General features: G+C 41.4%; 1 protein-coding gene and 1 long non-coding RNA gene across 3 annotated transcripts in view; both read right to left on the bottom strand.

Moving 5' to 3' along the window:
- The window catches only part of XKR9 (XK related 9), a 157,694-nt gene that overhangs the window by 107,641 nt on the left and 22,293 nt on the right, over positions 1-27,760 (bottom strand). The gene's annotated exons all lie outside the window — the stretch shown is intronic.
- LOC128660991 (uncharacterized) lies at positions 20,750-21,113 on the bottom strand. Its single transcript, XR_008402599.1, has 2 exons — positions 20,941-21,113; positions 20,750-20,863 (listed from the first exon to the last, which is right to left on the bottom strand). It is a non-coding gene; the product is annotated as an uncharacterized LOC128660991 (long non-coding RNA).

Below are 27,760 nucleotides of genomic sequence, written 5' to 3'. Positions count from 1 at the left end.
GTAGATTAATTATTAGTTTAATATAGTTTAATGTCATTTTAGTATAATAGGGTAGATTAATTAATAGTTTAATATAGTTTAATGTAATTTTAGTCTAATAGTTAGGATAGGTTAATTATTAGTTTAATATAGTTTAATTTAAATCTAAAGGTAAGTTTAAATTTATTATAAGATAGGGATGAGTTAATATTTAAAGGGCCACTAAACCCAAAATCTTTATTTCATGATTCAGATAGAACATACAAATTTAAACAACATTACAATTTACTTCTATTATTTATTTTGCTTCATTTTTTAGATATCCTTATTTGAAGAAAAAGCAATGCACATGGGTGAGCCAATCACATGAGGCTTCTATGTGCAGCAACCAATCAGCAGCTACTGAGCATATCTAGATATGCTTTTCAGCAAAGAATATCAAGAGAATAAAACAAATTAGATAATAGAAGTAAATTAGAAAGATGTTTAAAAATGCATTCTCTTTCTAAATCATGAAAGAAAAAATGTGGGTTTCATGTCCCTTTAATATAAAGTTAGCGGGTTGTTAGGTTTATGGGTTAATAGTTTAATTTAGTTTATGGCAATGAGGGGGGCTGGCGGTTTAGGAGTTAATAGATTTAGTAAGTGCTAGTGATGTGGGAGGCCAGGGGTTTAGGGGTTAATACATTTATTTAGTTGCGGTGTGCTCCGCTAGCAGTGGGATAGGGGTTAATAACTTTATGTAGGTGGCGGCGGGGTCCGGGAGCGGCGGAATAGGGGTTAATAACTTTATGTAGGTGGCGGTGGTGTCGGGCAGTAGATTAGGGGTTAATAAGTATAATGTAGGTGGTGGCGGTTTCGGGGCGGAAGATTAGGGGTTAATAAGTATAATGTAGGTGGCGGCGGTGGCGGGGCAGCAGATTAGGGGTTAATAACGGAATTCAAGCGTAATTGCAGTTGACGGCTTGATAAGTAGGCCTCTATATGTGAAGAACATTGGAACATTGGAATGTGAAAATGTGAAATGTTTACAGTAAATACAGTTAACTATGAATATTACAAAAAAACTGAATTTATGCTTACCTGATAAATTACTTTCTCCAACGGTGTGTCCGGTCCACGGCGTCATCCATTACTTGTGGGAAATATTCTCCCCCACAGGGAAAGGCAAGGAGAGCACACAGCAAGAGCTGTCCATATAGCTCCCCCTCTGGCTCCGCCCCCCAGTCATTCGACCGACGGTTAGGAGAAAAAGGAGAAACTATAGGGTGCCGTGGTGACTGTAGTGTATAAAGAAAAAACATTTTCAACCTGATTAGGAAACCAGGGCGGGCCGTGGACCGGACACACCGTTGGAGAAAGTAATTTATCAGGTAAGCATAAATTCTGTTTTCTCCAACATTGGTGTGTCCGGTCCACGGCGTCATCCATTACTTGTGGGAACCAATATCAAAGCTTTAGGACACGGATGAGGGGAGGGAGCAAATCAGGTTACCTAAATGGAAGGCACCACGGCTTGCAAAACCTTTCTCCCAAAAATAGCCTCCGAAGAAGCATAAGTATCAAATTTGTAGAATTTGGCAAAAGTGTGCAGAGAGGACCAAGTCGCTGCCTTACATATCTGATCAACAGAAGCCTCGTTCTTGTAGGCCCATGTGGAAGCCACAGCCCTAGTAGAGTGAGCTGTGATTCGGTCAGGAGGTTGCCGTCCGGCAGTCTCATAAGCCAATCGAATAATGCTTTTCAGCCAGAAAGAGAGAGAGGTAGCAGTAGCTTTTTGACCTCTCCTCTTACCAGAGTAAACGACAAACAAAGATGAGGTTTGTCTAAAATCTTTTGTTGCTTCTAAGTAGAACTTTAAAGCACGAACAACATCTAAATTGTGTAATAAACGTTCCTTCTTTGAAACTGGATTTGGACACAGAGAAGGAACAACTATTTCCTGGTTAATATTCTTGTTGGAAACAACTTTTGGAAGAAAACCAGGCTTAGTACGCAAAACAACCTTATCTGAATGGAAAACCAGATAGGGTGGATTACATTGCAAAGCAGATAATTCAGAAACTCTTCTAGCAGAAGAAATAGCAACCAAAAACAGAACTTTCGAAGATAATAACTTAATATCTATGGAATGTAAAGGTTCAAACGGAACCCCTTGAAGAACTGAATGAACTAAATTTAGACTCCAAGGAGGAGTCATGGGTCTGAAAACAGGCTTGATTCTAACCAAAGCCTGAACAAAAGATTGTACATCTGGCACAGCTGCCAATCGTTTGTGTAACAAGACAGATAAAGCGGAAATCTGTCCTTTTAGAGAACTAGCTGACAACCCTTTATCCAAACCTTCTTGGAGAAAGGAGAGAATCTTTGGAATTTTAATCTTACTCCAGGAGAATCCCTTGGATTCACACCAGCAGATATATTTTTTCCATATTTTATGGTAAATTTCTCTAGTCACAGGTTTTCTGGCTTGGACCAGAGTATCTATCACAGAATTCGAGAACCCACGCTTTGATAAAATCAAGCGTTCAATTTCCAAGCAGTCAGCTGCAGACAAACTAGATTTGGATGTTCGAATGGACCTTGTACTAGAAGGTCCTGTCTCAAAGGTAGCTTCCATGGTGGAGCCGATGACATATTCACCAGGTCTGCATACCAAGTCCTGCGTGGCCACGCAGGAGCTATCAGAATCAACGAGGACTTCTCCTGTTTGATCCTGGCTATGAGCCTGGGAAGGAGAGGAAACGGTGGAAACACATACGCTAGGTTGAACGACCAAGGCGCCACTAATGCATCCACTAGAGTCGCCTTGGGATCCCTGGATCTGTACCCGTAGCAAGGAATCTTGAAGTTCTGACGGGACGCCATTAGATCCATGTCTGGAATGCCCCATAATTGGGTTAACTGAGCAAAGACCTCCGGGTGGAGTTCCCACTCCCCCGGATGGAAAGTCTGACGACTCAAATAGTCCGCCTCCCAGTTGTCTACTCCTGGGATGTGAATAGCGGATAGATGGCAGGAGTGATTCTCTGCCCATTGGATGATCTTGGTTACTTCCTTCATCGCTAGGGAACTCTTTGTTCCCCCCTGATGATTGATGTACGCAACAGTCGTTATGTTGTCCGACTGAAATCTTATGAACCTGGCTTCCGCTAGCTGAGGCCAAGCCAGGAGCACATTGAATATTGCTCTTAGTTCCAAAATGTTTATCGGGAGAAGCGACTCTTCCCGAGACCATAGGCCCTGAGCTGTCAGGGAGTCCCAGACCGCGCCCCACCCCAAGAGGCTGGCGTCGGTCGTGACGATGACCCACTCCGGTCTGCGGAAACTCATTCCCTGAGACAGGTGATCCTGGGTCAACCACCAGAGAAGTGAGTCCCTGGTTACCTGGTCTACTTGAATTTGGGGAGACAAGTCTGTATAGTCCCCATTCCACTGATTGAGCATGCACAGCTGTAATGGTCTTAGATGAATTCGAGCAAAAGGAACCACGTCCATTGCTGCGACCGTTAGTCCTATTACTTCCATGCACTGAGCTATGGAGGGTTGAGGAATAGAATGAAGAACTCGACAAGCGTTTAAAAGCTTTATCTTTCTGACTTCTGTCAGGAAGATCTTCATTTCCACAGAATCTATTATTGTTCCCAGAAAAGGAACCCTTGTGGACGGTGACAGTGAACTCTTTTCTATGTTCACCTTCCACCCGTGAGATCTGAGAAAAGCCAACACAATGTCTGTGTGGGCCCTTGCTTTGGAAAGAGACAACGCTTGGATTAGGATGTCGTCTAGATAAGGTGCTACAGCGATGCCCCTCGGCCTTAGGACCGCTAGAAGGGACCCTAGCACCTTTGTGAAAATTCTGGGAGCAGTGGCTAAACCGAATGGAAGAGCCACGAACTGGTAATGTTTGTCCAGAAAGGCGAACCTCAGGAACTGATGATGAGTTTTGTGGATTGGGATATGCAGATACGCATCCTTTAGATCCACGGAAGTCAAATATTGACCCTGCTGGATTGTCGGCAAGATTGTCCGAATGGTTTCCATTTTGAAGGATGGAACTCTGAGGAACTTGTTTAATATCTTTAAATCCAGAATTGGCCTGAAAGTTCCCTCTTTTTTGGGAACCACAAACAGGTTTGAGTAAAAACCTAGACCTTGTTCCCCGGAGGGGACTGGGTTTATCACTCCCATCTTTGATAGGTCTCTTACACAATGTAAGAATGCCTGTTTCTTTATCTGGTCTGAAGATAAGCGAGACAGGTGGAACCTTCCCCTTGGAGGAAGTCCCTTGAACTCTAGCAGGGATCCCTTGGAGACTATCTCTAGTGCCCAGGGATCCGGAACATCTCTTGCCCAAGTCTGAGCGAAGAGAGATAGTCTGCCCCCTACCAGATCCGGTCCCGGATCGGGGGCTACCCCTTCATGCTGTCTTGGTAGCAGCAGCAGGTTTCTTGGTCTGTTTACCCTTGTTCCAGCCTTGCATGTGCTTCCAAGCGGGTTTGGGCTGGGCCGCGTTACCTTCTTGTCTAGCGGCAGTGGAGTTATTAGCCGGTCCGTTCCTGAAATTGCGAAAGGAACGAAAATTAGACTTGTTCTTAGCCTTAAAAGGCCTATCCTGTGGGAGGGCATGGCCCTTACCCCCAGTGATGTCTGAAATAATTTCCTTCAATTCCGGCCCAAAAAGGGTCTTACCCTTGAAAGGAATATTAAGTAACTTAGTCTTGGACGACACATCTGCCGACCAGGATTTTAGCCAAAGCGCCCTCCGCGCTACTATAGCAAAACCTGAGTTTTTCGCCGCCAATTTCGTTATTTGAAAGGCGGCATCCAATATAAAGGAATTAGCTAATTTTAATGCGTGAATTCTGTCCATGACTTCTTCATAGGAAGTCTCTTTCTGGAGCGACCTTTCTAGTTCCTCGAACCAAAAGGACGCCGCTGAAGTGACAGTAATAACACACGTAGCTGGTTGAAGGATGAACCCTTGCTGAACAAAAATCTTTTTAAGCAATCCTTCCAATTTTTTATCCATAGGATCTTTGAAAGCGCAGCTGTCCTCTATAAGAATAGTGGTGCGCTTCGCTAGTGTTGAAACAGCTCCCTCAACCTTCGGGACCGTCTGCCATGCGTCCCTTCTAGGGTCTACTATGGGAAACATTTTCTTAAATATAGGAGGTGGGGCAAAGGGTACACCTGGTTTCTCCCACTCCTTTTCCACTATGTTCGCTACCCTTTTGGGTATTGGAAAGGCGTCGTCGTGCACTGGGACCTCTAAAAATTTGTCCAATTTGCACAACTTCTCTGGTACTACCATAGAATCACAGTCATCCAGAGTAGCCAATACCTCCTTTAGCAAAGCGCGGAGATGTTCTAGCTTAAACTTAAATGCTACTATATCAGGTTCTGCCTGTTGAGAAATTTTTCCTGAGTCTGAAATTTCACCCTCAGACAGCCCTTCCCTCACAGCCAATTCTGATTGATGTGAGGGTAAAATAGATAAAGCATCGTCAGCGTCTGATTGTTCATCCCTTTTATCTGTATTTAAAACTGAACAATCACGCTTTCTCTGAAATGCTGGCAGTTTGGATAAAAGATTTGCTATAGAATTATCCACTACTGCTGTTAATTGCTGCATAGAAATAAGCACTGGCGCGCTAGGTGTCGCCTGCGCGGGCAAAGCTGGTGTAGACACAGAAGGAGAGGATGTAGAACTATCCCCACTACCTTCATTAGATAAATCATCTAGGGCAACATTATGAAATTTAACAGAGCTGTCCTCATTTTGTTTGGACGCTATGGCACAATTATCACAAACACTCGAAGGGGGAACCACATTTGTCTCTACACACACAGAACATAGGTTATCTGATGGCAAACAATGCAATAAAAACGATTTTAAACAAAAACGTTACTGTCTCTTTAAATAATAAAATGACACACTTTATTTCTGAATGTTCAAAAAACTATGAAGGCAATATCCGATTTTTCTGAAATTTGGACCCCAGTGTCTTAATGCTTAGAAAGTATTGCACAGCAAATATGGAGACTCTAGCTCTTAAAACAAGCAAACCGGAGCTAAATGTTGGATTTAACCGTTTTTATACACCACAATCCCAGCTACAGCATGCTGTAGCTTTTTACCTTCCTTAGGGGTCAACCATCCACAGAAATAAGCCTTCTGGAGTCACTTTCTGAGCCACAGGACCCTCTCACATAAGACTGCATGCACTGCCTTAAAATCTACTGCGTAGCTGAAGTGCTAAAATGAGGCCTCCTCCTTCAGTACACTAGAGTGAAGGGGCCTTCCTGACTAGATTTAGGTGTCTAAAGCAAGCCAGACCAATAAAAAATCATATTGTAATAAAAACCAATCGATTTGGCCCCTAACAGTGTCTACCAGCATAAAAATCAAAAAGGGGAAGCCTGTTATCTTTTTTACTGAGGTGAAAGAAAAAAGGCTTACCGTTTTCCCTGAGGGGAAAAATGACTGTCATCTAGCATTAGCCTGGGTTGTTAGGAGACTAGTCATACCTGAAGCAGATGAGTCTGCAAACTGTTACCCCCAACTGAAGTTCTCTGGTTTCAACAGTCCTGCGAGGTAACAGTAATGGATTTTAGTTACTTGTGCTAAAATCATAGCCCTCTTAAACAGAAATCTTCATCACTTTTCTGTTGTAGAGCAAATAGTACAAGCCAGCACTATTTTAAAATAACAAACTCTTGATAGAAGAATAAAAAACTACAACTAACACCACAAACTCCTCACCATCCCCGTGGAGATGCTACTTGTTCAGAGCGGCAAGGAGAATGACTGGGGGGCGGAGCCAGAGGGGGAGCTATATGGACAGCTCTTGCTGTGTGCTCTCCTTGCCTTTCCCTGTGGGGGAGAATATTTCCCACAAGTAATGGATGACGCCGTGGACCGGACACACCAATGTTGGAGAAATATATTTTTTCATGCTTTCTTCTTGACTGTAAAGGGCTCCAATGCACTTTAAATATATATATATATATATATATATATATATATATATATATACATATACATATATATATATATATATATATACACACGAAAAAAGGGGGAGTAGGTAGTTGCGCCAAAATTGGAGACAAGTTGTTTTACAGTTAGATGCTATATGAAAAAGTCTAATGTATGCTGCTATTAGTGGTGTCTCAACCCTCCTTGGTGAGACTAAAGCAGAAAAATGGTGAACAGGGTTTGTTCTAATAGCGCTTGCAGAAGATGTTCCTCATATGCATATGGTGGGGAGAATACAAGAAGACAAATATCCCAAATGAGTAATAGATCAAATAGATCAAATAAATGCTAATAAGTGCTCACCTGTTGGTTCACAGGGTCCTGCGATCAGCGTTGAATGAATGATATTGGTATTTATAGACACAAAGAAAAAGGGTACATCACATAGGATCAAAAAATTATGAAAGAATATATACAAAGAAAATAGGTGTGTATATATCTTATTGGTAATCTGGGCCCAGAGAGACAACAACTGGAATATGTAGGACTTTCCTATTCTAACCACTCTGTATATTTGGACAGAGGGTAGAGGTTAAGGAAATTCCTATTTAATATAAGCTGATATCCAGAAATATATAGAAAAAATATTTTTTTTTTGAAAAAACAGAAAATATATATATACATAAAAATATATAACAAACTTTTTATTAATAAAATTTAAAAGAATTTATTTAAAAAATGGCAGAGCTGCTCTGTGCAGCAACTCTTTTACTGTTCAATTAGCTTTTTTCTCAGGACTAGACCCCTGCAACCCGCATTGCACTGCACAAGTAAGTCTTCAGCCTCTCGGACGTACCATTTTACTCCGAGCTCTCTGGCTATATATACATTTTATTCTATAGTTCACCGTGATATTTATCACATCCATTACACCTCTTAAACAATACTTCAACCTCCGCACTCAATTGCAATCGGCGGACCCACATTTCCTCATTAGCACTACACTTTATATTGCGCCTTGTCAGTTTTTTATTGTTTATTTTCATCTAGCCCATTCTATCAACTTTTTTATATATTATATATTATATATTTATTTAATACTCAACTTTTATAAATATATATTTTATAACCCTGTGTATACACTACATATTTATTATATAATTCCCCCCATCTATTCTACCTATTTCATATTTTTGTGTTTTTTTTTGTTTTTGTTTTTTAACATATGCACTCTGCCATTTTTTAAATAAATTCTTTTAAATTTTATTAATAAAAAGTTTGTTATATATTTTTATGTATATAGATTTTTTCTGTTTTTTTCAAAAAATATATATTTTTTCCATATATTTCTGGATATCAGCTTATATTAAATAGGAATTTCCTTAACCTCTACCCTCTGTCCAAATATACAGAGTGGTTAGAATAGGAAAGTCCTACATATTCCAGTTGTTGTCTCTCTGGGCCCAGATTACCAATAAGATATATACACACCTATTTTCTTTGTATATATTCTTTCATCATTTTTTGATCCTATGTGATGTACCCTTTTTCTTTGTGTCTATAAATACCAATATCATTCATTCAACGCTGATCGCAGGACCCTGTGAACCAACAGGTGAGCATTTATTAGCATTTATTTGATCTATTACTCATTTGGGATATTTGTCTTCTTGTATTCTCTCCACCATATGCATATGAGGAACATCTTCTGCAAGCGCTATTAGAACAAACCCTGTTCACCATATATATATATATATATATACACAAATTATATATATATATATATATATATATATATATATATATATATATAATATATATATATATATATATATATATTGAATATATATATACACACACACATACATACATATTTATACACACACACATATATATATATATATATATATATATATATATATATACAGTATATATATAAAAATACAAAATACTCAGCACACCAAATGAAATTTTAATACTTTCATGAATACAAATATGCAAATATAGTAAGAGGTACCTAGCCTATCCTCATTCAGACTTGCATACAGCACATACGCGCTACAAACAAACGCACCACACAAATTTATTTTAGGCATCCCTAAAGGGAAAGCAAATATAGTCGTCTTTTCCAAATAGTTCACAGTTCAAATGTGAAAAAATAGAACAGACACAAGGGCTCAAAGATGCTTTGTAATCCACATATAGTGAAACGATACACATAGCTTGATTGAAGCTTGTTACAAAGTCCATTCCCCAGCTGTTCTAGTATCAAGTGAAAAACAGAATTTATGCTTACCTGATAAATTACTTTCTCTTGTGATGTATCGAGTCCACGGATTCATCCTTTACTTGTGGGATATTCTCCTTCCCAACAGGAAGTGGCAAAAAGAGCACACAGCAGAGCTGTCCATATAGCTCCCCCTCTAGCTCCACCCCCCAGTCATTCGACCGAAGGTTAGGAAGAAAAAGGAGAAACCATAGGGTGCAGTGGTGACTGTAGTTTAAACAAAAAAACTACCTGACTTAATAGCCAGGGCGGGCCGTGGACTCGATACATCACAAGAGAAAGTAATTTATCAGGTAAGCATAAATTCTGTTTTCTCTTGTAAGATGTATCGAGTCCACGGATTCATCCTTTACTTGTGGGATACCAATATCAAAGCTTTAGGACACGGATGAAGGGAGGGAACAAGACAGGTACCATAAACGGAAGGCACCACTGCTTGTAAAACCGTTCTCCCAAAAATAGTCTCTGAAGAAGCAAAAGTATCGAATTTGTAAAATTTGGAAAAAGTATGCAGCGAAGACCAAGTCGCTGCCTTACAAATCTGTTCAACAGAAGCCTCATTTTTAAAAGCCCATGTGGAAACCACTGCTCTGGTAGAATGAGCAGTAATTGTTTCAGGAGGCTGCTGGCCAGCAGTCTCATAAGCCAAACGGATGATGCTTTTCAGCCAAAAGGAAAGAGAGGTAGCAGTCGCCTTCTGACCTCTCCTCTTACCAGAATAGATAACAAACAATGAAGTTGTTTGTCTGAAATCCTTAGTTGCTTGTAAATAGAACTTTAAAGCACGAACCACATCAAGATTGTGTAACAGACGTTTCTTCTTCGAAGAAGGATTAGGACACAGAGAAGGAACAACAATTTCCTGGTTAATATTCTTATTAGACACAACCTTAGGAAGAAAACCGGGTTTGGTACGCAAAACTACCTTATCTGCATGGAAAAGCAGGTAAGGTGAATCACACTGTAAAGCAGATAACTCTGAAACTCTTCGAGCAGAAGAGATAGCTACCAAAAACAAAACTTTCCAAGATAAAAGCTTAATATCTATGGAATGTAAAGGTTCAAATGGAACCCCTTGCAGAACTGAAAGAACTAAATTCAGACTCCATGGCGGAGCCACAGGTCTATAAACAGGCTTGATTCTGACTAAAGCCTGACTAAACGCTTGAACGTCTGGTACCTCTGCCAGACGTTTGTGTAAAAGAATAGACAAAGCAGATATCTGTCCTTTTAAGGAACTAGCTGATAAACCTTTCTCCAATCCTTCTTGGAGAAAGGACAATATCCTGGGAATCCTAATCTTACTCCATGAGTAACCCTTGGATTCGCACCAAAAAAGATGTTTTCGCCAAATCTTATGGTAGATTTTCCTGGTGACAGGCTTTCTAGCCTGAATCAGGGTATCAATAACCGACTCAGAGAAACCACGCTTTGATAGAATTATTTGTTCAATCTCCAAGCAGTCAGACGCAGAGAAATTAGATTTGGATGTTTGAAAGGACCTTGTATTAGAAGGTCCTGCCTCATTGGCAGTGTCCATGGTGGAACAGATGACATATCCACTAGGTCTGCATACCAGGTCCTGCGTGGCCACGCAGGCGCTATTAGAATCACCGAAGCCCTCTCCTGCTTGATTCTGGCAACCAGACGAGGAAGGAGAGGAAACGGAGGAAAAACATTTGTAACACTACATTCACTTTACCCTTCCGATTGCTTAGAGCCGGCAAAGAGAATGACTGGGGGGTGGAGCTAGAGGGGGAGCTATATGGACAGCTCTGCTGTGTGCTCTCTTTGCCACTTCCTGTTGGGAAGGAGAATATCCCACAAGTAAAGGATGAATCCGTGGACTCGATACATCTTACAAGAGAAATACTGTGTGTCTAGGTCTAGGGCAATCCTCTCCTCCTGGGCCTCACACCCCACAGATAAAAGGTGTATAACAGAGCCCTGTTGTATATTAGATACTCCCCAGTCCGTATTAGGAGTGGCAGCGCCACAAGACTGTATAACAGCCTCTATTTAAGCTTGTGTGAAACTGGCGTATAGTGCAAAGCTAGTAGTGAGCATGTCGACTACAGTGTATAAACCACCCTTAGGTATCACAGTCCATGTAATAATCAGGGGGTATACTTGCTTATACTCCTGTTGATCCTCTGTACGGGTTCCACTTCTTAGAGTTGGACAATAACCACACTGGTCCCGCTAAGGTACGCTCAGTGAGCGTGATGCTCTGCACCAATCTTCCACTTCCGTCGGCTGGTTCAATCTTTTAAATATAGGAGAAGCCCTGACAAGGAGACCTGTAAACACGGCAAGTTTAGAATGACCACCTAGGTAACACACTCCGACACGCGTTTCTGGACTCCACCCTTTCTCAAGGAGTATACTACGTCATAGTATCCACCTCCTTAATATAGTTCATATGCAGCATTTGATTGGGTAGCAGAAACACACCTTTCTTACGTGCAAACCATTTGCGCAATCTTTAAACCTATACACAGTGAACACCATTGTAAAACACTTTATATACAATGTGAAAATACATAATATTCATCAATGAGCAGAGTGATTACATCTCATGAATATCGCTACTAAGGGTGACTATCAATTCCCAATATATCTCTGCAATCAATACAGAACATGCATGCAGAAATGTTCATATTGAACCTGAACCTGTCTATTTCTGAAACAATAACTGAGCATCCTATTCCCAAATGGAATGCCCCCAATACAATAACAATCGTAATTTGAACGGAAACTAATTTCATATACACATATATGGAATATCTGATTTTAGGAGTACACAAAGTGACTTTATACAACAACAAAAAAACAGAGGATATCTCTGTTCAGCCCCCTAGGTGTAAAAGTATCTAGGTTCCTAATCCATTGGGCTTCCTTACGAAAAATAATCTTTTGCCCATCACCCCCTCTTCTGGGAGGTGGAGCATCATTAACAATTTGAAACCTAAGTTGACTCTTATTGTGTGAATGGGTAAAAAAAATGATGTGCAACAGGGGCGTCAAAATCTTCGCCACCCACATATGCCAGCCCACATGGGCATTTAATGACATATATAACGTAACTCGAGTTACAAGTATATGTATTTTTACTCCCAATCTTACATCCAGTATGAGGTTGTGTCACATAATCACCTTTAATAAGGGAATTGCATTGTGCGTAATTGTAACAAGGGAAGGATTGGGGTCGGATTAGTAGAACCCAAATCTGCCCTCACAAAATCATCCCTAAGGTTCCCATTCCTTTTATATGAAAAAAGTGGGGGATATTTAAATACTTCAGATGTTTGGGGACCCTTTTGCAATAAGTACCAGTGTTTCAATATCATAGATCTTAGTTTCCTACTGTGCAAGCCATATTGAGTGACCAAGGGAACAGAAAATTTAAGATCAGTTCTTTGTCTAGGAGATAACAAAGTTTGTCTATCTGTTGTACTCTTGCAAGATTACCTAGCACAACTGTCTCAGGGTAGCCCCTAGCTTTGAATTTATTGGCCATCTGGTCTAGCCTAAGCTGGGCTTTCATAGGATCTGTAACAATCCGCTTTGTTCTTAATAATTGACTGTAAGGTAGGCTTTTAATCTTTGCTGGCGGGTGAAAGCTATTAAATGACAATAAGTTATTTCTGTCTGTGGCTTTACTAAAAATGTCACATTCCAGTGTGTCACCTTTTTTAATAACCAATGTGTCAAAAAAACTCACTCTCTCTGTGTTATGCTCCATAGTAAACTTAAGAAAGTCAGTTTTATGATTTAAGCTGTCCACAAATTAGTTAAAAGAAAATAAGTCCCCTGTCCATATGAAGAATATGTTGTCTATATATCTGTACCAACCTAGTACACAGTCTCTGTACATATCCTCCATATAGACATTCTGCTCCTCAAATCGTCCCACAAATAAATTTGCATATGTGTGGGCGATATTAGAGCCCATCACGGTGCCCCGAATCTGGACATATAAGGTGTCCTCAAACATGAAATAGTTCTCAGATAGGATGATCTCCAGCAAATCTTTGATCAATCCTCGTTCAGAGGGAGTATATAATCCCTCTTTCTCAATGTAATAGAAGACACCCCCTATGCCCAGATTATGTGGGATACAAGAATACAGGCTGGAAATATCCATTGTGACTACTATACTATTCAGCGATAATCGCAGAGATGCCATTTTAATCAGAAAGTCTGTAGTGTCTTGAAGATACAAAGAGACACTCCTCAATAGGGGTCTGATTAAATTATCTACAAATATCGCAATAGACTGGAATATTGAGTCTGTCCCTGGGACACCTAGGTGGATCACTTAGATTTTTATAAATCTTGGGCAATATGTAAAATAATGGGATTATGGGATACAATTTAATTAAAAATGTTGCTTGTTGTGTTGTAATTAAATCTCTTTCATTTGCTGATTCTACTGTTGCCATAATCTTTTTTTGAATTCTATTGGTGGGATCAAAGGATATCACCTTATAATTTTCCTTATCTCGTAATTGACGTAATATTTCAATTCTGTACTTATCCCTGTCCATGATGACCAGGGCACCGCCGTTGTCCGCTGGTTTCAAAATTATATCTTTATCCGTCTGAATATCTCTAATAAGTGCTCTTTGTGACATTGTCAACTTATGCTGTTGTCTATAATTACATTTTCTTCTCATTTTTTTTAAAATCCCTCTTGACCAGAGTAATAAAAGCCTCTACCGAAGAATTAGTGGGAGGGGGATTAAATTTACTTTTGGGTTTAAGGCATCTCAAATGGAATTGAAAGAGAGAATCTTCCATTATATCCTTATTTATTTGCAATGGATTGTTTACAAAAAAGCTCTTCAGGCGTAATTGCCTGTAGAACCCTTGCAAATTACACTCAATTTAAAAAAAATTGGGCTTACTCGATGGAATATAGGATAAACCTTTGTGTAAGATCTGTAAGGACTCGCCATCAAATTTCTTACTAGAGATATTCACTACAAGTTTATCACCGTCAGTTTTACGACTTTTCTCTTGTTCTTGTTGTTGTCATTCTGTATCTTGAATGACCTGCCTCGCTTATGTTTACACCCCCTCTCGTCTCTGCCTCTTCTCCTGAAGCCCCTGGAGCTTCGGCCCCTGGAGCTTCGGCCCCTGGTAGAAAAATGCTGTGAGGAATATTGAGAAGAGTCACTCCTATCACTGTCTGATGAGGATTCACCCAAAAACTCACTCTGTTTGGGAATTCTTCTATTGTCTCTCCTAAATGGTACAAAATCCGGGTTTCTCCATTTATAAACCCTATTATTCTGATAATCTGTCAAATCTCTTTGGAATTTTTTATATTTCTTACTTTCTAGTTGTCTCTTGAAATTAGTTAAATCTTCCTCCAATTTTGTTTTCAAATTCCTAAATTCATTTTCGGTTTTCTGTGTCTGCATTGTAGCTTCTAATGTATCAATCTCAGCTTGTATCTTAGGTAATTCTTTCTGTATAAATTAAATTGTGAGAATCATGATGTCATATGAGCACTTATTCAAAATGCCTTCAAATTTATCGCAATACTCAATATTCTCTCTAAAAAGGGTGGGATGTAAATGACTCCTAATACCCCTTGGTATTCTCTTCTGTCTGTAATATTAAGGTAATGTGACTGAATGTAAATCATACATAATCCGCTCTTTGCTTATATGTTCCAAAGAGACTGGCTCATTACAACTCTGCTCATTATTAAGGAAATACCTATTTCCAGTACATAAAGTGGCTATTCTTTCTGCATCAAATTCAGAATAAGCAAAAAGCTTAGGACCCTTGACACCTTGTGTCTGTAAAAACATAAATTATGCTTACCTGATAATTTCATTTCCATCGAGGGGAGGAGAGACCACGGCTTCATTCATTACTGTTGGGAATTAAGAACCTGGCCACCAGGAGGGGGCAAAGACACCCTAGCCAAAGGCTTAAATACCTCCCTAACTCCCCTCATCCCCCAGTCATTCTGCCGAGGGAACAAGGAACAGTAGGATAAATATCAGGGTATAAATGGTGCCAGAAGATAAATTAAAATTAGGTCCGCCCATCGGAGATACGGGCGGTAGTCGTGGACTCTACTCCCCTCGATGGAAATTAAATTATCAGGTAAGCAAAAATTATGTTTTCCATCTAAAGGGGAGGAGAGTCCACAGCTTCATTCATTACTGTTGGGAACATATACCCAAGCTCTAGAGGACACTGAATGAAACCGGGAGGGTAAAGGGCGGACCCTAATCTGAGGGCACCACAGCCTGCAAAACCTTTCTCCCAAAAAAAATGTCAAATTTGTAAAACTTTGTAAAAGTATGTAAGGAGGACCAGGTAGCCACCTTACAAATTTGCTCCACAGAGGCCTCATTCTTGAAGGCCCAAGACAGAGCCACAGCTCTAGTTGAATGAGCCATGATCCTTTTGAGGAGGCTTATGTCCCGCTGTCTCATAGGCCAAGTGAAGCAAGCTCCTCAACCAAAAGGACACAGAAGTAGAAGAGGCCTTCTGCCCCTTGCGCTTCCCTCAATACACCACAAAAAGAGATGTAGACTGTCTGAAATCCTTTGTAGCCTGAAGATAGAACTTTAAGGCAAGGACCACATCCAGGTTATGAAATAACCTCTCCTTGGAAGAAGAAGGGTTAGGACATAAAGAAGGAACAAATATTTCCTGATTGATGTTACGGTTAGTCACCACCTTGGGAAGAAACCCCAAACCAGTGCGAAGCACAGCCTTATCCGCATGAAAAACCAGATAAGGAGGCTCACGTTGCAAGGCAGCCAGTTCAGATACTCTCCATGCCGAGGCAATGGCAAACAGGAAGAGAACTTTCCAGGACAGAATCTTAATGTCAATGGAATGCATAGGCTCAAACAGAACCCTCTGCAATACCTTAAGGACCAAGTTTAAGCTCCATTGGGGAGCAGACTGTCTAAAGACAGGCCTTATTCTAGACAGAGCCTGAACAAAAGATTGGATGTCAGGGAGCTCAGCGAGTCTTCTATGCAATAAGACTGATAATGCTGAAATCTGTCCCTTTAAGGAACTGGCGGCAAGACCCTTCTTCAAACCATCTTGGAGAAAGGACAGAATCCTGGATACCTTCACTTTATACCAAGGATATCCATGCTTCTCACACCAGGACAAGTAAGTCCTCCACACCTTATGGTAGATGCGAGGCTTAATTGCCTGAATTAGCATATCAATCACACTTTCAGAAAAGCCTCTCTTGGCCAAGACTAGGCGTTCAATCTCCACGCAGTCAGTCTCAGAGAATCGAGATTTCGATATTGAAAGGGGCCCTGTTCCAGCAGATCCTTGCGACAGGGTAACCTCCATGGTGGAGAGGATGACATTCCCACCAGATCCGCAAACCACGTCCTCCACGGCCATGATGGAGCAATCAGAATGGCCGAAGCTCACTCCTGTGAGAATGTAATGGAATAGGATTTCTGTTCGAAGCTCAACTGCAGATATTGACTGAAAATTATATTACACACAGTGTTTGACTTGTATCACTTCAGTATGTGATTGCACAGAGATGTTGAAGTACAATCAGGATTGTGAGAGTGAATTTATTCTGAGAAACCAATTATGTAAAAGACAGTATGCTACTGAGAGAATGTCTCTGTAAAGGTATCAGTGTCTGAGAAGATTCACTTGTATGATATTATTAGTAATTGCAAAGTTTAGCTGAGAGGTAAAGCTAATTCAAATTCCTTGTAAGCAGTAATTAACACACAGCAGGGTTTTATACAAGCTTCAGGTGACTGAGGTCAGAGCACAAATATGTTAACTAAGAAATTCAGGACAGAACGAGTGATGTTACTTTTACCCTGAATGCTTCTGTGCTCTTTTCACTGCTGCAGAGAAAAAATGACAGGCTACTGAGAGTGAAAGGAATTTGAGGGAGGAGTTCTCCAGATGGCTGTATTGGCTTCTACAGATCTGAGATAACCTTCCAAAGGTCAAATAACATTGCAGTGCAAATATATACAGTGAGATTGTGAAGCAGGAGGTAACGGTTGATTGCAGAGAAAGAGGTTAGAAAGTCACAGTTCAATCAGCTGTCTCCTGGTAGTAGCTGAAATAGCTCAGCGTGGTTGAAACAAACTGAATCCTTTCAATGGAAACAATGTTGCAAAGTTTTCCAAAAACAGACTTAGTTGGGAAATTCACACGTTGTAGATTTAGGCAATAAATCAAGTAGAGGTTTAGTAATAAAGCTCAGTGGTGCTGCTGCTATACTAGTTTAGTATTTATCACCTTGGTAGGCAGGGCTTGATGACTCATGGCAGATAATTAAAGGTACAGAGCAAGCAAGCCAAATCCCTGACATTACCCCCTCCTCAAGCGAGCTGTCCCACAGCTCGAGGCTTAGGTCTTTCAGGATTACGGCGATGAAATAGCGAAATGAGTCTGGGTGCAGTGATGTTAGAAGCTGGTTCCCATGAATCGTCTTCAGGGGGGTAATTTTTCCATCTAATTAGATATTCCAGATTAGATGCACGCCAACGTGAATCCAGTATTGATTCCACTTCGTAATCTTCAGTATCACCACTAGATAAGATAGGGGGAAGAACAGGATCAGTTACCCTAGTGAACAGGTAAGGTTTTACGAGAGAAACGTGGAACGTTGGATGTACGCGTAAGGTTGGGGGTAGTTCCAAAGTGATTGCATTATCATTAATCACTTTAAGGATTGGAAAAGGTCCAATGTATCGATGAGTGAATTTTTTAGAAGGTATTTGTAGCCGTAGATTCTTAGTAAAGAGCCAGACCTTATCGCCCACAGAATAAAGTGGAGGAGTTCTTCTCCTTAGATCATAAAACCGTTTATGGTTGTCTTGTGCTTTTTGGATGTTTTGTTTGATCCTGGAGAAATTGTCGGTTAACTTTCTACTGAAATCTTCCAAAGGTGGAGAGTCGCTTGCAAGATCTGAGTTTAGAAAAAATGATGGATGATAACCATAGTTTTCATAAAACGGTGAAGTCTTGATGGAAGAGTTTGTTAAGCTATTGTAGGCATATTCTGCCATGGGTAGAAATTCTAACCACTGATCCTGCTGTTGACTACAAAAACAACGTAGATATTCCTCCAACCACTGATTTACCCTCTCGGTTTGACCGTTGGTCTGAGGGTGGAAAGAGGTGCTGTATCGGTGGTCAATTTTTAATAGCATGCAAAGTTTTGTCCAGAAGCGAGAGGTAAATTGGGTACCTCTATCACTGATGATCCGTTTTGGTGTTCCATGTAATCTTACGACATTGTCTAAGAAAAGTTTGGCAGTTTCTGAGGAAGTAGGCAGTTTTTGAAAGGGAATGAAATGTCCCATTTTGGTGAAGGTATCAACTACAACCAAAATAGTATTATGTCTTTGAGATGATGGTAACTCAACAATAAAATCCATCGAGACTTGTTCCCATGGTCTGTTTGCTATTGGGAGTGGCATGAGGAGGCCGTATGGTCGGTGTCTTTCTGATTTTGCAGTGGTGCATACTATGCAGGATTTTATGTATCTCTGAACCGTTTGTTTCATTTTAGGCCACCAGTAATTCCTTTGTAGGAGTTCTATCGTGCGATTTACCCCTGGATGTCCTGACATTGGGGAATCATGATGGTATTTTAGAAGTAAAGATCTTAGGCTGTACGGTATATATATCTGATTGTTGTGGTAGTAAATACCATCTTTCTCTGTTAAGTGGGTTTGGGGTATCTCTTTGTCATCCAGTGTAGATCTTTTTATATCGGTTAGGAGTTTTGAGGTGAATCCAATGAATCGATCAGAGGGTATTATAGGAGTTGACTGGTTCATCTGTGGAGGTTTTGTATATAACCTTGATAAAGCGTCAGCCTTCCCATTTTTCCTAGCGGGACGATAAATTATATGGAAATCGAATCTGGCAAAGAAGAGACACCATCGAACCTGTCTTGCTGATAAGGTTTTGTTGTTCTGCAAGTATTGGAGATTTTTATGATCCGTATATATAGTTATGGGGTATTTTGCTCCTTCCAAAAGATGTCTCCAGTTCTCAAGTGCTCTTCGGATGGCTAGAAGCTCCTTGTCACCTATACTGTAGTTCATTTCAGCTGAAGTCATAATCTTTGAATAGAATGATACCGGATGGAGGAGTTCAGTAAGGGATTGTCTTTGTGAAAGAACAGCTCCGATGGCGAAATCAGAGGAATCGACTTCAAGTATAAATTGAATATCCGGATTAGGAAAACGTAAAATGGGAGCTGTAGAAAAGCTGAACTTTAGGAAGTTAAAAGCTGAAGAAGCTTCCTTGGTCCAGGAGAAAGGCTTTGATGCACTGGTGAGTTGTGTGAGGGGTTTAGCTACTTTAGAGAAATCTTTGATAAACTTCCGGTAATAGTTCGAGAAACCAAGGAATCTCTGTAGCTCCTTTTTAGTAGTCGGTTCAGGCCAATCCAAAACGGTCTCTACTTTTTTATGTTGCATACTAATACCAGTTGGAGAGATCTCATATCCCAGAAAGGATATACGGTTACAATGAAATTGACATTTTTCCAATTTTGCGTACAGTTTATGTACTCGTAGTCTGGAGAGGACCCACCGGACATGCTTCTCATGTTCTTCTAGTGTTTTGGAGTATATAAGGATGTCGTCAAGATAGACTACTAAACAGATATCAAGCAAGTCCCGGAAAATGTCATTGACAAAATGTTGGAAGGTGGCAGGGGCATTGCATAGCCCAAATGGCATTACCAGGTATTCAAATAAGCCATATCTCGTCCGAAAAGCAGTGAGCCATTCGTCTCCCTCACGAATACGAACCAGATTGTACGCCCCTCTGAGATCGAGTTTGGTATAAATGGTTGCATCAGACAGTCGTTCTATCATCTCTGGTATCAATGGTAAAGGGTAGCGGTTCTTTATAGTTCTTTTATTGAGCTCCCTATAGTCGATTATGGGACGGAGAGAATCATCTTTGTTCTTCACAAAGAACATACCCGCACCTGCTGGAGAAGTGGATACCCTGATAAAACCTTTTTTCAAATTCTCCTCCAAGTAGGTCTTGAGATGTTCCAATTCAGGTTGGCTGAGAGGGTAAACATGTCCAACGGGAATAGTGGCACCTGGTTGTAACTGGATAGGGCAGTCGTATGGACGATGTGGTGGTAGACAGTCTGCTTCGGTCTTGCTAAAGACGTCTTCGAAATCCTTATAAGTTTCTGGTATAGGCAATGAATCTGTAAGAGAGTGAAGTAGAAACTGCTGTGGAAAACAAGTGCTATGACAATATGCTGAATTAAAACATACCTGTGAGGTAGACCAATTAATAGAAGGTTCATGTTGCTGAAGCCAGGAAATGCCTAGAACAACTGAAAAGTGTGGTGAAGGCAACACATCAAAAGATATATACTCAGTATGGCCTTTTTCTGAAACAACCATAAGTGGTACTGTATGATGTGTGATAGGTCCGTTAGATATGGTAGACCCATCAATAACTCAAATGACCAAGGGTTTTGTTTTCAACACAAGTGGAATTTTATTGGTGGATACAATTTCAGAATCAATGAAGTTCCCGAAAGCTCCTGAGTCAATTATGGCTTCAGTGTGTATCCTTTTGTGATCCCACTGTAATAAGAGAGATAGTTTACAGTAAGTTATTGTTTCTTGAAATAGATGAGTAGAATGAATAAAAGAACACTTACGTTTCTTATTCCTTGAGAGGATGGGACAGTCTGAGACAGTATGGGATGGATCTGCGCAGTACATACACAAACTCTTTGCCTTTCTCCTGAACCGCTCTTCTGCCGTTAAGGGACCTCTAAGTACTCCTATCTCCATAGGTGTAGGTTGACTAGCAGTTGTAGAGGGACTCCGGTTATAGGTAGTAGGTCTTGAGAATGATTCAGTATGAGTACGTTCAGATCTCCTTTCTCGGAGTCTTCTATCTATCTGCGTGGCAACTCTCATTAAGGCCTCTAGGGTTGGAGGAAGGTCGATTCTGGCTAGTTCGTCCTTCAACGATTCAGCCAAGCCAAGTCGGAACTGATTTCGGAGTGCAATTGGGCTCCATAATGAATCTGTTGCATAGAGTTTAAACTCGGTAATATAGTCCTCTACCGGTCTCTTGCCTTGTTTAAGGTCTCTCATTTTGGCTTCTGATGATAATTGAATGTCCTTATCGAGGTATAACTCATCCATATTATCAAAAAAGATCCCTAAAGAAGATATAATAGGATCCTGATGTTCACAGAGGTTATCAGCCCATCCTCTAGGTTCTCCTCTAAGGAAAGAGATGACCGTAAGAACTTTGATTCTATCTGTGGGGTAACTGCGGGGTTTCATGTTGAAAAGAAGATGGCAAGCGTTTTTAAATTGCCTATACAATTTTCTATTCCCGGTAAATGGTTCAGGTAATGACACCAGAGGCTCAGGTGGTGTCTCATGAGTAGCCTTTACGGCGATAGAATCTTTTATAATCTCTCTAAGTGATTGGTTCTCCACTTGTAGATCTCTCACTGCCTGAGCAATCTGATCAACTCTCTGTGTCAGGTTGTAGACAAGTTGAGGTATATCCGCTGGCTCCATGGTTGAAGGCTTAGTATTATGTAATGGAATAGGATTTCTGTTCGAAGCTCAACTGAAGATATTGACTGAAAATGATATTACACACAGTGTTTGACTTGTATCACTTCAGTATGTGATTGCACAGAGATGTTGAAGTACAATCAGGATTGTGAGAGTGAATTTATTCTGAGAAACCAATTATGTAAAAGACAGTATGCTACTGAGAGAATGTCTCTGTAAAGGTATCAGTGTCTGAGAAGATTCACTTGTATGATATTATTATTAATTGCAAAGTTTAGCTGAGAGGTAAAGCTAATTCAAATTCCTTGTAAGCAGTAATTAACACAAAGCAGGGTTTTATACAAGCTTCAGGTGACTGAGGTCAGAGCACAAATATGTTAACTAAGAAATTCAGGACAGAACGAGTGATGTTACTTTTACCCTGAATGCTTCTGTGCTCTTTTCACTGCTGCAGAGAAAAAATGACAGGCTACTGAGAGTGAAAGGAATTTGAGGGAGGAGTTCTCCAGATGGCTGTATCGGCTTCTACGGATCTGAGATAACCTTCCAAAGGTCAAATAACATTGCGGTGCAAATATATACAGTGAGATTGTGAAGCAGGAAGTAACGGTTGATTGCAGAGAAAGAGGTTAGAAAGTCACAGTTCAATCAGCTGTCTCCTGGTAGTAGCTGAAATAGCTCAGCGTGGTTGAAACAAACTGAATCCTTTCGATGGAAACAATGTTGCAAAGTTTTCCATAAACAGACTTAGTTGGGAAATTCACACGTTGTAGATTTAGGCAATAAATCAAGTAGAGGTTTAGTAATAAAGCTCAGTGGTGCTGCTGCTATACTGTTTAGCTAACAAAATACTAAGCACTGATCGTTGTACACACAGCTGATTTATCACCTTGGTAGGCAGGGCTTGATGACTCATGGCAGATAATTAAAGGTACAGAGCAAGCAAGCCAAATCCCTGACATAGAAGTAGTAACGGTGGAAAAATGTAAGCTAGGCTGAACACCCAAGGCACAGCTAAGGCATCTATCAGCTCTGCCTGGGGATCCCCGGACCTCGACCCGTATTGGGGTAGCTTGCAATTGAGTCTGGACGCCATGAGATCTATCTCTGGTGATCCCCACCTGAGACAAATCTCTGCAAACACTTTAGGGTGAAGATTCCATTCCCCGGGATGGAAGGATTGCCTGCTGAGAAAGTCTGCTTCCCAGTTGTCCATACCTGGAATGTGAAATGCTGAGAGTGAGCAGCTGTGGGACTTCACCCACTCCAAGATCCGAGACACCTCCCTCATGGCTAGGGAGCTCCTCGTACCCCCCTGATGGTTGATGTAAGCCACCAAGGTAATGTTGTTGGTCTGGAATCTAATGAAGCTGAACGACCCCAGAGGAGGCCATGCCTTCAGAGCATTGTAGATTGCTCAGAGTTCCAGAATATTTATCGGAAGGAGAGACTCCTTTCAGGACCATTTTCCTTGTGCCATCCTGGCACCCCAAACAGCTCCCCATCCTGCCAGACTTGCGTCCGTGGTCACAATTTCCCAGGACGTTCTCAAGAAGGATTTCCCCATGGACAGTTGCTCTGGACGGATCCACCAAGAGAGGGAGATCCGAGTCCGAGCATCCATGGATATCTGCTGTAATAGATCTGAATGATCGCCGTTCCACTGTCTCAACATGCACAGAGGTCTGAAGAGGTCTGAGATGGAACCTGGCGAATGGAATGACATCTATGCTGGAAACCATTAGTCCGATCACCTCCATACACTGAGCCACTGAGGGGCTTGAGGAGTACTGAAGGGCAAGACAAGAGGTTGCAATCTTCCTGCGTCTATGGTCTGTGATAAATATTTTCATAGAGTCTATTAGTGTGCCCAGGAACTCCACCCTGTTGCTGGGAACCAGGGAACTCTTTCCTGAGTTGATCTTCCAACAGTGAGATTGTAGCAAAAGAAGAAGAGCCCTTGAATGATCTTCTGCGAGACTGAGCGACGGCACCTGGACTAGGATATCATTCAGATAGGGCACCACAGCAATGCCTCTGGCTCTGGCCACCGCAAGTAGCGCCCCCAGAACCTTCATGAAGACTCTTGGGCCATCGCAAGACCAAAGGGGAGGGCCACAAACTGGTCCAGAAACGCAAATCTTAGGAACCTGAAGTGGTCCCTGTGGATTGGCACATGAAGGTAAGCGTCCTTCAAGTCTATGATTGTCATAAACTGTCCCTCTTGAACTAGGGGCAGAATAGCTCTGATTGTTTCAATTTTGAACGATGGAACACTCAGAAACTTGTTTAAACACTTTAGGTCCAGAATTGGGCGGAATGTGCCCTCCTTCTTTGGAACCACAAAAAGATTTGAATAGTACCCTAGACCTCTCTCTGCTAGGGGTACTGGTACAATAACGCTGAGAGAGGAGAGATCCCTCACACACTCTAGCAAGGCCTCTCTCTTTTCTGGTCTTGAAGACTGGTTTGACAGGAGGAATCTGCCCCTGGGCAGATGGGATCTGAACCCTATACTGTAACCCTGGGCGACAACCTCCAGAACCCAAGGGTCCTGAACGTCCTGTAACCAGGCTTCTGAGAAGAGAGATGATCTGCCCCTACTTGGTCCAGAGACTTATTGCAAGAATGAGCCGGCTTCCAAGTTCCCTTGGACTGGTCCGCTTTCATGGTGGGCTGCTGGTGCGGGGCCTTGTCCACACGAAAAGGACGAAAAGTAGATCCCTTAGGCTTAGCCTTCTTATCCTGCGATAGGAAAGCCCCCTTGCCTCCCGTAACCGTGGATATGATCGAATCTAATCCTGGACCGAACAGAATCTTTCCTTGAAAAGGCAGGGACAACAGCCTCGACTTAGAGGTCATGCTCGCAGACCAAGACTTTAGCCACAGAGCCCTGTGAGCAAAAACGGAAAAACCTGACAACTTAGCGTTCAGGCGAATAATTTGCATATTGGCATCACAGATGAAAGAATTGGCGATCTTCAGCGCCTTAATCTTATCCTGTATCTCGTCGATGGAAGTCTCCCCATTGACCATTTCACACAGGGATTCACACCAATATGTCGCAGCTCTGGAAACCGCGGCTGCCGGCTGAAAAGCAAATACTGTGTGTTGAAACATCTTCCTTAACATGTTTTCCAGCTTTCTATCCATGGGCTCTTTAAATGACGAACTATCCACGAGCGTGGAGATAGCACCATCCACCTTAGGGACTGTACCCCATAGCTCAAGCTGAGATTTCGGAACGGGGAACAGTTTCTTAAAGGAAGAAGAAGGGGAAAAGGAAGAAGCTTATCGCTCCCATTCATTCATTTAATAATATTAGCCATCTTAACAGGAACCGGGAAGGCCTGTGGCACCACCCTGTCCTCATATACCTTAACAAGCTTAGGAATCGCAGGTTCCTCTGGAAGCTTCGGTTCCGTAACCTCCAGAGTAGCGGAGGTTTAGATGACATGGACTCCAACCCAGAAGGGGCCTCCTCCGAAGAGTCGGAGTGGGCCTCGTCATTGTATAACACCTCTGATATATCCATAGGCGTAGAAAACCCCTGGGCCGGGCCGCCATAATACACCCTACGCTTGCGCGAGGCAGAACCTGGTAAGACATGGATCACTTTCGATACCGCCGTTTGCAGTTAATCTGCAAAATCTGATGGCCAACGAATCTCTGCCGCAGGCAGGGTAATCTTTGATATTGACAGGACCTTGGGCAAACATTTTCTTGCCCCCCCCCCATGCAATTTCGCTCTCCACCCCAACATCCCAAAAAAACAACTAAACCAATTTATTAAAAAAATATATATATATATTAGCCGAGCAGTGGATCATCATTAAATTGCAATATGTGAAACTGGACCTAAGCAGTACTAATAAGTCAATAAATATATAAATTCCTCCACTGTGGATTTAATATGCTTTTGAATGTGATTCTGGTGTGAGGTTAGCTGGTTAAAGAGATTTAGGGCAGCCAACAGGAGCAAAGCAAGGTAAAGACTGAGGAGGAAGCATGGAGGTGCAGACAAATATAAATTTACTGACTGGAACAGCAGAACTACTATGGGAAGCTGTAAAATCTGAGACAGAGAGAAAAAAAAGACTATAAAAATAAACCTTACCTTAATGTATGAAGTATCAGCATGACACTATACATCAGCCACAGCAGCACATGTCACTTCTTTGCTAGGAACAAGTTCCCTCTCATCCTGCCCTAAACAATGCTGCATGGGGGAGGAGAGTGTGCACACTCACTTATTCTTTCCACTGACACCTTTCTACAAAGCACTGTTCCCCTAACAAACTTCAGTTAGTTGATCTTAGGGCCACAGCAGAAAGAGCAGGGATAAGGGGACCAGCAGACCGGATGCTGTCTGCCCAAGGCTGCATGGATACAGACAAGTCACACAGCCTCAAGACTGAAGAGAGCAGTGTGTGCAGCTGCACAGGTGCTCAAATCCTCACGTGCCTGCCACTCCAGCTTTCTGTTGAATGCGCCTATAGTCAGCCCTACCCAGAAACAAACCCCACCACCAGAGCAGTTACCTAGTAACAATGGTAACCCCAGCAGGACTTTTTCTGATGCAGTGGGATTGGCTGGATGCCAAGTTAGGGCTTAGCATTCAGTGCTGTACAGTGCACATCTAAAACAGCACATGGCACTAGCTTGGAATGTCACATGACACCGGCACGGACTGGCACAGTTTCTCACAAATACTTTTGACTGTGACAGTATTAGGACTGACTGTGTGTGTCCCCCGTGTGTCCCCCATGTCACATGACATCAGCAGTCTGGCTTAAACTTTAAAAAAAAAAAAAAATGTTTAGGGCTCTTGGGCCCCTCAACAAAGACAATAAACACAGGAATGAGACCTTGTTAAAGAGGGAGAACCCTCTAACGCGTCAGAGTCCTCCATAGCTTGCGCTGTTATCACGGAGCACTGGTAAGCCTTATTTCATTACTTCCATTTATTAAGAAACAATCTACACTATGGGGCATATGTATCAAGCTCTGAATGGAGCTTGATGCCCCGTGTTTCTGGCGTCTAAGGGAAATTTGTGTGGTGCGTTTGTTAGTAGCGCATATGTGCTGTATGCAAGTCTGAATGAGGATAGGCTAGGTACCTCTTACTATATTTGCATATTTGTATTCATGACATTATTAAAATTCATTACATTCTTTTGTATCCATTTGGTGTGCTAAATATTTTGTATTATATGTATTTGTGCGTATGTAGGCGATACCTTAAGTAGTGCTGTTACTTTTTGTGTATTTTGAGACACATACTGTATATATGTATATATATATATATATATATATATATTTACACACACACATAAATATACATATTTTGACATGTATATGTATGTTTCTCTATGTTAAGGCCCTTTGCAGCCCTTTTTTTTTTTTTAACACCTGAGACCTCATAGCTTTGAGCACTTATAAGTTTTGTATGCAATATTTTTTTTAAATAATTTTTATTGGTGTTATTATGATTGTAACTGTACTTTTTATGTGCTTTGTGACACTTTTTATTGGAGCATAACAGTTAAGCAGAGCTCTGAAGTCACGCAATAGTCCCATACTCCCCAACTGTTTCGCGGGACAGTCCCGATTTTAGGGGTCTGTGCTGCTGTCCGAGGCATAGTGCTGTCTGTACCGCATTGTCCCCAGGCCCCCGGCTGCTCCACTGTTAACTAAATTTTTTTATTTATTAATTTCTATTGGGTCCGACCTTACCACGTTTGTCATGTGACAAAATCGTACCCAATAGTGTAGCACATCACGTAATGAGTAAGTCAGATCCTGTCATGTGGCTCCAGTCTGAGTAACAACTTTCTAGTGCATTGCACATGTGAGGTGGTGGCAGCAGCTAGTTCAATGTAGCGCTGAACAAAGTCTATGAGATTGTCTGTAGCTGTTAGTCAGTCGTCTGTGACA

This window comes from Bombina bombina, chromosome 5 (assembly GCF_027579735.1).
Source record: "Bombina bombina isolate aBomBom1 chromosome 5, aBomBom1.pri, whole genome shotgun sequence".
NCBI lineage: Eukaryota > Metazoa > Chordata > Amphibia > Anura > Bombinatoridae > Bombina > Bombina bombina.
The sequence above is the reverse complement of the archived record's forward strand: the minus strand, read 5'-3'. Positions and strand labels throughout refer to the sequence as shown.